Source organism: Macaca nemestrina, chromosome 11, assembly GCF_043159975.1.
Source record: "Macaca nemestrina isolate mMacNem1 chromosome 11, mMacNem.hap1, whole genome shotgun sequence".
NCBI classification, from domain to species: domain Eukaryota; kingdom Metazoa; phylum Chordata; class Mammalia; order Primates; family Cercopithecidae; genus Macaca; species Macaca nemestrina.
Genome location: NC_092135.1, coordinates 46,783,198 through 46,791,860, shown reverse-complemented (window position 1 = coordinate 46,791,860; position 8,663 = coordinate 46,783,198). Strand labels below are relative to the sequence as shown.

Below are 8,663 nucleotides of genomic sequence, written 5' to 3'. Positions count from 1 at the left end.
CCGCCTTGCGACCCGCCCATCCGCCCCGCCCCTCCGCCCCGCCCTCCCCTGGCCCGCCCCGGGACGGTGACGTCACCGTCGAGGTCCGCCCGGCCCCCGCCCGACTCCGAACGCTGTGCATCCCGGGACTTGTAGTCACTCTACCTGCCGGGGGAAGGACAGGATGCGACCTCCAAGAGCCTGCAAGTCCGATGTGGCTGCCCAAGTCAGGAACAGGATGGCGGTCATATCCAATACTTCCGGTTAAAATCTCTAGATAACTAGGTCTGGATCATCCTGCTCCCAAGAGAAAATCACTTGGGAAACATCTCCCAGTAGCCCCTGGGTTTCATTCTTCAACTTCTACCACTAGATAAGGATGGATGTTTGTTCAGAGTTTGGGATTGATTGGCCTTGGTTTAGGTTGGCGTCTAGGGCTAAACTAATCAACCAGAATCAGGGACTTTGTAAGATTATGGAGGAATCCCCTGATGGGAAGCTTCCCAAAAGAAGAGGGATGGTATTCCCAGACATGGTGCCGGGCTGGCAGAACAACTGGGTGTCCGCTCTATTTTTCCAGGACTTCCTTTTCCTTTAAGACCCAGTTCAACCCTCCTTCCGCAGAGAGATTTTCCCAGCTTACTAAACACCTATAAAGAGTTGGTGGCCCTCCTTGATGTTCCCCTAATCTCTTATGCCTGTCTCTAGCACTGCACTTGTGCGGTGATATCTGCTTAATATCTTTGTGTCTGTAGCATCTAGCACATAGTGGGCAGCATACTGAATAAGGATTCTACCCTAGGAAGAAGCAATGCCTGAGTGTGAATCCCACCTCAGCCACTTACTAGACGTATGACCCACGGCAAGGTATTTAATTTCCTTAAGACTCAGTTTCCTCATCTCTGTCCTTGGAATAATATCATCTTGTGGTTTCTGAGGGAATTAAAAGAAACGATGCTTTTAAAGCACCTGGCATGGTGCCTGACATGTATATGGTATAAGCTCTTGAAAGTTAGATGTTATTGGGTGCTGAACAAATGATCATAAAACAAATAAGTTAGTTAATTTTAGGAACACATCTGTTGCTTAAATTCGGGTAATACCTGAAAATACAAGTGTTCTCTGCCTAGCTGACAGGACAGATCTACTAAAATCAACTTTTATAAACCCTTGTTAAGTAGTACCAGTTTTATTTCCTTTCCTCATATGCAGTGGAAGTAGATTAAAAAGCACCACCTTCTCATCTGTTTTTAAATTAAGTAATTCTCAGGCTGTGGCTCAGAGACCCTTCATCTTAAATAGTCAACTTCATAATATACTGGAGAGGACAATCCAATTCTCAGTTTCCCTGAGCCCACCAGAAGATGCCCAGAACCTTGCATACACTGATTTATCTGAGGAGATCAGGATTATGTCAAGTGGACAGAGACATGTCTGTGTGTCACTGTGTTCAGTCATCATTCATTCGTTCATCTGTTCATCCATCAGCTATTAACTGAGCAAATGGCATTTGCTGTCATTCTGTAAATTTAGATTTATTAAGTGAATCCTTTTCAAGGGAGATACCACAGGGCCTCTCATTTGAAGGGAAGTTGCAAAATAAGTTATTGCCCTCAGGCAGCTTAGAAACTAGTGGGAGTACAGAGGATGAAGTTCTCAGTGATGTCTGAGAAGGCTTAATATAGGAAATGGGCTAAGTAGGATTCAAAACAATTGAAAAGGGACACCAAAAGATAGGTAACAGGCCGGGCACCGTGGCTCACGCATGTTAATCCCAGCACTTTGGGAAGCTGAGATGGGTGGATCACTTGAGGTCAGGAGTCTGAGACCAACCTGACCAACCTGGTGAAACCCGGTCTCTACTCAAAATACAAAAATTAGCCGGCCATGGTGGCACGTGCCTGTAATTCCAGCTAATCTGGAGACTGAGGCAGAAGAATCGCTTGAACCCAGGAGGCAGAGATTGCAGAGAGCCAGGATTGTGCCTCTGTACTCCAGCCTGGGTGACAGAGTCAGTCTCCATCTCAGGGGAAAAAAAAAAAAGGTTGTTAACAGAAGAAAAAAAAAGATAAATTTAACTACATAAAAATTAAAACTTTTGCACATCAAAGGATGCTATCAACAGAGTGAGAAGGCAACCCATGAAATGGGAAAAATATTTACGAATAATACATCTGATAAGGAGTTAATATACAAAATATATAAAGAATACCTATAACTCACAACCAAAAAAAAATTTTAAAAATGGGCAAAGGATGATGAGCTGGGCTGGATTCCATCCTTGTAGCCAAGACTAATTCTCCCTCGAGTTCTTGGGAGATGGGCCTTTGGCAAGAAGGCTGGTGTTAGTGAAGCATGCCCGACACCACAGAAAAACCTACTTTTAAGGAAATGTAGCATCCATTGTGAACATGGAAAATTAAAGATAATTCACCATGCCTGTTGTGGCTTCAGTTCCTAAAGAACTCTATCTCAGTTCTTCACTAAAAGACCTCAATAAGAAGACAGAAGTTAAACCAGAGAAAATAAGCACTAAGAGGATTACTTCCATTCAATACTTGGACCTGCAAACATCAAAAAAGCCATTGAAGAAGCTGAAAGACTCTCTGAAAGCCTTAAACTAAGATATAAAGAAGCTGAAGTCTGGAAAAAACTTGAGGAAAAGGACAAACAGGAGGAAGCACAGTGTCTACAACAGAAAAGCCAGGAAACAGGAAGAGAGAATGGTGGCACATTGGCTAAAGGTTCTTTGGAGAATGTATTGGATTCCAAAGACAAAATCCAAAAGAGCAATGGTGAAAAGAATGAAAAATGTGAGACCAAAGAGAAAGGAGCAATCACAGCAAAGGAACTATACACAATGATGACGGATAAAAACATCAGCTTGATTATCATGGATGCTCAAAGAATGCAGGATTATCAGGATTCCTGTGTTTTACATTCCCTCAGCATTCCTGAAGAAGCCATCAGTCCAGGGTGGGTTACTGTGTAGTAAAGTAGTAAACTATGTAGTAAGCAGTGAACTGTGGACCTTAGTAAATGTTACTACTTAGCATTCAAGCTAAATGTGATAAAGTAGTGTTTTCCTGTTAACCTTTTAAATGTTTGCCTCTTTTTTGGGGTGGGGGGAGGGGAAGGGGGAGGTGCATTTTGGGAGCAGAGGTTTAATAGGCAAAAGAAAGAGAAAGGAGAACAGATGTCTCATTTTCCGGAGTGAGAGGTGCCCAAATGGGACTTCCCTAAATCTTTGCTTCTTAAAGACACACCTTACCCTTTTTGAAGGTTGAAGTTACGGATTTCCTAACTTTTGATTTGGCTGTTTTCTCCTATTTGTGGTATTTAGAATCTTATCAAAAGAGAAATGAAGTTGCCTTTTCCCTTTCTCCCCAGGTGTTTGTTGACGGATTTTTCCTATTATTTTCTGTTTATAAGCATTGAATGATATGTACCAAATTGACTAAAATTGTGAACTAATTGAATTGTTTTACATATTGAAATTCCCTACATTATCTGTGACACAAAAGTATCCAAATTCTGTATGTGTGCTTAAGTTAAAAGAGTACAGTCTGTGATGCCAGATTCTATTCAAATAACTGTCACTGACTAGCCGCGTTATTTCTAGCTAGTGGCCTAACATTTCTAAATTCATGTTTCCGTCTGTAAAATGGGGATAATTGTAGAACCTATCTTACAGAGGTTTCAGGAGACTTCAGTGAGAAACGTTATATACACACGCATGCTTTAGCACAGGTCCTGGCATGAGTAAGGACTTGATTTAAAAATTTTTCTTTCTTTTTTGGTAAAAAGGCCTTTAACCTATGAAATAATTTAAAGCGACTTGCATGGGTATGTTGTACATTAGAAATCATGACAGTGGCAGAGCTAAACCTCCAGATACAGGGCTATTTTCACTATTTTGAGCATTCTTATACAGATCCTATTACCTCTCTGGGTCTTAGTTTAAAGTTATGTATTTTTTAAATTAGGTAATAAAATCTGTATAGTTCTTGGCATATTACAGATGCTTGATAAATATTTGACCTGAGGCATACAGTGCTTTGTAAATAAGCAATTTAAAAATTAGAGTTCTTAGGCCAGGTGCAGTGACTCACACCTGTAATCCCAGCATTTTGGGAGGCCAAGGTGGGCGGATCACTTGAGGTCAGGAGTTCCAGACCGGCCTGGCCAACATGGTGAAACGCCATCTTTACTAAAAATACTTCAGTCGAGTGTGGTGGCACATGCCTATAATCCAGCTACTCAGGAGACTGAGGCAGGAGAATCGCATGAACCCGGGAGGCGGAGGTTGCAGTGAGCTGAGATCCACTGAGATCCACAGTGAGTGCCACTGCACTCCAGCCTGGGCTACAGAGGGAGACTCCGTCAGAAGGAAAGAAAGAAGAAAGAGAGAAAGAGAAAGAGAGAGAGAGAGAGAGAGAGAAAGAAAAAGAAAGAAAGAAAGAAAGAAAAGAAAAGAAAAGAAAAGAAAAGAAAAGAAAAGAAAAGAAAAGAAAAGAAAAAGAAATTAAAGCTCTTTGAGAAAGACACGGTCAAAGGTGGTGGCAAGCAGTAGTCTGCCTGCTCCTGCTCCTGCTCCTGACTCACTACTGTTGCTCTCACCGAGAAACCAGTCGGTCAGGAAGCCGCGCAGCAGCAGCAGCCGTGGCTTTTAAAGATACTGGAAAAACACCTGGGGACCCGGAGGTGGCAATTATGAGCCGCAGCATAAAATCCTGGAGGAGGTGTGTGCTGACTTGATCAGAGGAGCAAAGGAAAAAAATCTCAAAGTGAAAGGACCAGTACAAATGCCTACTAAGACTTTGAGAATCGCTACAAGAAAAACTCCTTTTGGTGAAGGTTCTAAGACATGGGATCATTTCCAGATGAGAATCCACAAGCAACTCATTGACTCAGCCCTTCTGAGATTGTTAAGCAGATTACTTCCACCAGTATTGAACCAGGAGTTGAGGTGGAAGTCACCACTGGAGATGCTTAAGTCAACTATTTTAATAAATTGATTACTAGCTGTTAAAACATAAAAAATGAGCAAAGGACTTAAAAAGACATTTTTTTCAAAAAAGATATACAAATAGCCAATAAGCACCATAAAAAGTATGCAATATCACTAATCATCAGGAAAATGCAAATCAAAATCACAATGAGATGCCACATCACACCCACTAGAATGGCTACTATCAAAAAAAAAAAAAAAAGGAAAGAAAGAAAGAAAAGAAAAGAACTGTTGACCCAGACATAAAGAAATCAAAACTCTTGTGCATGGTTAATGGAATGTAAAATGGTACGACTCCTATGAAAAACATTATGGTGGTTCCTCGAAAAATTTAAAATAGAATTTCCATATGATCCAGCAATTCTACTTCTAATACCCCCAAAAAGATTGAAATCAGGTACTCAAACAGGTATCTGTACACTTGTGTTCATAGCAGCAGTATTCACAATAGCCAAAAGATGGAAGCAACCCAAATGTCCATCAGTTGATGAATAGGTAAACAAAATATGCTGTATATATGCAATGGAATACCATTCAGCCCTAAAAAGAAGTTCTAACATGCTACAACAGAGATGAACCTTGAAGACATTATGCTAAGTGAAAGTAAGCCAGTCACAGATGGGCAAATGCTATATGATTCCACTTATATGAGGTACCTAGAGTAGTCAAGTTCATAGGGACAGGAAGCAGAATGCTGGTTGCCAGGATACAGCAGGGAGGGGGAATGAGGAGTTATTATTTAATGGGTATAAAATTTCAGTTCAGGAAGATGGAAAACATTCTAGAGACAGATGATGGTGATAACTGCGTAACAATGTAATCATAGTTAAGGCCACTGAACCGTACACTTTAAAATGGTTAAAATGGTACATTTTATGTTGTATCTGTTTTACCACAGTAAAAAAAAAAAAAAGATAAAAAAGGAAGTAAAAGTCTCCTTCCCCAAGACCATGGCGTCACTGAGATGTAGCACCGTCGTCTGCGTGATCTGCTTGGAGAAGCCCAAATACCGCTGTCCGGCCTGCCGCGTGCCCTACTGCTCTGTAGCCTGCTTCCAGAAGCACAAAGAACAGTGCAACCCTGAAGCTCGTCCTGTTGAGAAAAAAATAAGATCAGCTCTTCCTACCAAAACCATAAAGCCTTTGGAAAACAAAGATGATGATGACTCTATAGCTGATTTTCTCAATAGTGATGAGGAAGAAGACAGAGTTTCTTTGCAGAATTTAAAGAATTTAAGGGAATCTGCAACATTAAGAAGCTTATTGCTCAATCCACACCTCAGGCAGTTGATGGTCAACCTCGATCAGGGGGAAGACAAAGCAAAGCTCATGAGAGCCTACATGCAAGAGCCCTTGTTTGTGGAGTTTGCAGACTGCTGTTTGGGAATTGTGGAGCCATCCCAGAATGAGGATTCTTAAGATGGATTATTGTGCTGCTTGCTCAAATGTGTGCTTGACTCCCAGAACCTGCCTGCTCCCTCTCCCAGGAGACCAGCTAGTGTGGGGGGCCCCAGGCAGAAGAGGTTTCCAGGATGCAGACTAGGTTATACAGGCCTTTACCGGCATTGATGTGGCTCATGTTTCAGGCAGACGTGGGGCCCTTAAGGTGGCAAGTCCTTTATGGAGAAAAAACTTGACATTTAGATGGTTGTTTTTAAATGTTCTACTTTTGGTACAGTTGATAGACATCATAAATGATATCAAGCTTTACACTTCATATGGAGTTAAACTTGGTCAGTGTTACTAAATAAAATCAGAATGTGATTCTACTGTACATTGCATTATTCATAATTGTTTGAAATTACATTAAATAAATCAACTTATTAAATAAAAAAAAAAAGAAGTAAAAAGCCGAAAAGAGGTATTTTGGTCATTGAGATGATGAGTTCCCCACTTCTCCTCTTGTATAGGAAGAACGTGGTTTGGAGAGTTGTCCCCACATCCAAGAATGGGTCTTGATTAGCCTCAGTCAAATGTGACCACCCTATTCTTTTTCCCAATGATTGTTTCAGGGATGAGCAAGATAAATGTCAAGGAGACAAAAGAAAAAGTTTGCCAAATTTGTGGAAAGAAATTGTGTTACTCTGCCTTTCCATCTCCAGCTGGAGGGAAATACCCAGCTCCAATTGCTGTTGGAAATATTCTCTGACTTCTTGGAAAACTAGACCAGAGATGAAGCCAAAGATGCATATGACAAAACCATGAGGCCAAAAAACCCGGGTCCTTGGTGACATGATCAAGCCACTGGGATCCACCAAAACCAAAGCCCACTGTGCTCTACGCTTCTTGTTCATGAGTCAATAAATTTGCCTGTTCTTTAAATCTTGAAGGTGGAGGACAGCAAGAGTCACAGTGCAGGGATCGGGTTAAGTTTATGTGCCCAAAAACAGTGAGGAAACCTGAGTGACTAGAGTGGAATTAATAAGCAATTCAGTCAAAAGGCAATTTGGAATCCAATCATGCAAAAAACTTGATGGTCAAGCGAAGGATTTTTATCATTGGACTAACCTGGAATCATCTTTGGACACAAAGCAAATCAAATAATTGTGGCAATTAGTTGGTGCTGTTGATCTTAGACTTTCTAGATCTGTATGGTCCAAGACTATAGCTACTAGCCACAAATAGCTACTGAGTACTTGAAATGGGACGAGTATGACTGAGAAACTGAATTTTTTCATTTTATTTCATTTAATTAATTAAAATTTAAATTTAGAAGCTGATACCTAATTCAGTTATTAGAAACTTTTAAGTGTGTTTGGAAAAACTTGGTAAATCCACATTTTCAATTGTAAATTTTATAAAATCTAAACACAGATCAAATATTTCTAATAAAAATTTAATGTCCATAACAAAATGGGCTGTCAGTGACTTTGAAGACAGTGTGAAAATGACTGTAAAATATTTCATTGATAATTATTTTTATTGGTTACATGTTGAAATGGAAATGCTTTGGATATACTGGGTTGAATAAAATATATTAAATAATCGAATAAAACATCACCTGTGTTTGTTTTTCCTTTTTAAAATTGACTTCCAGAAACGTTTGAATTACATATGGAGCTCATGAGATATTTTTATTGAACAGCACTGATCTAGATGGCACTGTCAATTCAACATTTATTGTTCCATAAATAAGATCCAGAAAATGTACCGATGAGGAGTATTGTGTCTTGTGGATGATCCTGGACCCTTGGACTCTGGGAAAGGTGAAAAATGGAATCTAGTTTTGAGGATTTTCCCCCATGATAAAGTTTCCTCCAGTGAAGTCTCTGCACCCCTGTCTGTCAGTGGTGCTTGAAGGAATTACAGCCCAAGGCAGAGACAAAAACAGTCTTCGGCCCCATCAGCTCCTGGCTGAGATGGACATGGCAGCAGCACCAGCAGCAACAGCAGCATCATGTTGCAGGAGGACCAGAATCCCAGAGATGCAGCAGTGATAAGATCAGATAGAGTAACCATCCCACCACAAAGCTGAAAAAGGGTTTAGAATGCAACCACAGAGGAGAGGTGGGCTTCCCTTGGGAGGATGTGAGACCAACGCTTCTTCCCCTGAACATGTTAGAGGAAGGTGATCCTGAAATGGAAAGGGAAAGGGAAAGGCAAACCTGCTGTTATACAGAGAAAGTCCACGGGAGTCACCCAACTCTCCTGCTCAGCACTCTCCTCCACAAAGC

General features: G+C 40.9%; 1 pseudogene across 1 annotated transcript; it reads left to right on the top strand.

The window, feature by feature from the left end:
- The first annotated feature begins 5,915 nt into the window (after window positions 1-5,915).
- Window positions 5,916-6,820, top strand: LOC105492693 (zinc finger HIT domain-containing protein 3 pseudogene; annotated as a pseudogene). The gene has a single exon (XR_011609546.1). The product of XR_011609546.1 is annotated as a zinc finger HIT domain-containing protein 3 pseudogene (transcript).
- The last annotated feature ends 1,843 nt before the right edge of the window (window positions 6,821-8,663 follow it).